Source organism: Mandrillus leucophaeus, unplaced genomic scaffold (genome assembly GCF_000951045.1).
Source record: "Mandrillus leucophaeus isolate KB7577 unplaced genomic scaffold, Mleu.le_1.0 Scaffold116, whole genome shotgun sequence".
NCBI classification, from domain to species: domain Eukaryota; kingdom Metazoa; phylum Chordata; class Mammalia; order Primates; family Cercopithecidae; genus Mandrillus; species Mandrillus leucophaeus.
In genome coordinates this window covers 2,666,590-2,668,733 of record NW_012099876.1, presented here as the reverse complement: position 1 = coordinate 2,668,733, position 2,144 = coordinate 2,666,590, and the positions used below count along the sequence as shown (strand labels likewise).

General features: G+C 42.4%; 1 protein-coding gene across 1 annotated transcript in view; it reads right to left on the bottom strand.

The window, feature by feature from the left end:
* PLCB1 (phospholipase C, beta 1 (phosphoinositide-specific)) overlaps positions 1–2,144 on the bottom strand; it is a 765,482-nt gene that overhangs the window by 121,242 nt on the left and 642,096 nt on the right. The gene's annotated exons all lie outside the window — the stretch shown is intronic.

The window sequence follows — 2,144 nt, the reverse complement described above, 5'->3', positions numbered from 1 at the left end:
GGAATTCACATTCATTTAAAATTATCATGAAATTTGATGCATTCATCTGTGAAGTGGATTAAATCTGAACAAGTATTAACTAGGACTTGGGGCAGCAGAAAGCCTATTTGATCCTTCAAAAGGGATTGCCTAGTCGTGATTATCACAGTTAAAGAAATCATGAGGCATTACTTTGTAGTCATGCCATTTATCGAGCTGTAAAATTCCAGCATGCAAAGACTCTGGCCATTTCCTTGGGGTCTCCTGCAATGCCTCTATTTAGCTGAAGTGTCCTCTCACTAGCACCTTCCCTTCCCTAGAGGGCCTTTCTCCTCTTCCAATCACTTGAAGGAGTTACAGAGAGTTACCCAGGGATCACCTTCCTTGGCTGCAACATCAGAATCACTTGGGGGAACTTCTTAAAAATACAGATTTCAGGACCTATGGACTCCAAATGTCTAGGGATAGGGCCTGGGAATCAATATTCTCAAAATCTCCCGAGGTGATTTGGATGCTTTGTGCCAGACTTGAAGAGGAAGGTGTCTTGGTGGACCCTCCCTCATTCGACAAGCCACTGCTAAGTCTCTCAGCAACTCTTTTGAATTATATTTCTGTTTCCAGGTTCTCATCGCTATCATTCACCTGACTGCAGAATATTTTCTTGATTATGCCAGCATCTGCTCACAGGTACTGTTTTCCTTCCACCTACTGCCCTCATCCTTACCAGCATCAGCATCTGGTCAATGATGAGACTAAGCTTGAGAACTCACAGACCTTCTACCCACTCAGTTCTGACTTTATGTTGGTTTGGTGTCAGGCTCCATACCATTGTCAGGGCTACACTCCCTCCAGGCTCCCCAGAAGTTCCCTCTCTGTTGCGTCCTCTTGCCTCCCTCTTGGCTCCCATCACACTCCCTGCATTTGCCCTTTACCGCTTCCAGAACTGGTTCCCACCTCCTGTGGTCCCAGAACACACACTTATCTAAAATATTCAATTTAGGACAATGCAATGAATATTTATTAAGTACCTACTAAAGAGCAGGCACTGTTTTAGACACTCTGAGCTGATGACCTGGCTTTCTAGATCTTGCTACTCAAAGGGTGGTCCACTTACCAGTGGCAAGAGCATCACCAGGGAGCACATTAGAAATGTAAGTTCTCAGGCCCTACTCCAGATCAACTAAGTCAGAATCTACATGTTCGACAAAATTCCTAGGAGATTTGAGTGCACATTAGAGTTTGAGAAGCATTGTCTAGGTGGTTGTGGAAGATGGAGACTATCGGGAATAAACTATTTCAATTTCTCTCTGCCCCTTCCCTTTCTAAGCCAGCCTTAGGTGATTCTCCCCTTTGATTGCCCAGATAACTCTGCCCAGAAAACCCCTAATTGGCTTTTCCTATAGGGCGTCATTTACTGACATGCCTTTTATATGTAAATACCTTATTATTGTTCCCACAAAGGGATGTCACCATTTCAACCTTCCATTCTTAATAATACATGTTTAGAATCCCAGGCTCTATACAAAATAGGCACTGAAAAACATGGTTGTGAATGAAATCTTTTAAGTTTCAAAACTACACTGGACCCAACCTCAGCGATAGTTATGAAAGCTCACATTCAAGCCACAGGCTGCCTTATTGGAAATACTTTTAAAATTATATATTGGTGTTTAACAAGTTAAATTTTGTTCCTTTAGGAAAAAGCATCTTAATGTGAAATTCAGGTGTGTTTTTTAAAATGAGGTTTTTGCATGCAATTAAATGAAAATGGTGCTTCCTTAGAATCCCAAAGAGTGTATGTTTTAAAAGGATATCTCTGTGTGTAATATGTAAAATATGGAAAGGTCCTACTGTGCTGAGTTTGCCTTCATCTCCCCCATAGTGCCTTACTACATAACTACACAGCCTCACCTCTGCTCATCTCAGCCTTTTCTTTTTTTTTTTTTTGAGACAGAGTATCGCTCTGTTGCCCAGGCTGCAGTACAGTGGTGCAATCTTGGCTCACTGCAACCTCCACTTCCTGGGTTCAAGGGATTGTCGTGCCTTAGCCTTCTGAATAGCACGGATTACAGGCATGTGCCACCATATCCATCTAATTTTTGTAATTTTAGTAGAGATGGGGTTTCACCATATTGCCCAGGCTGGTCTTGAACTCCTGACCTCAC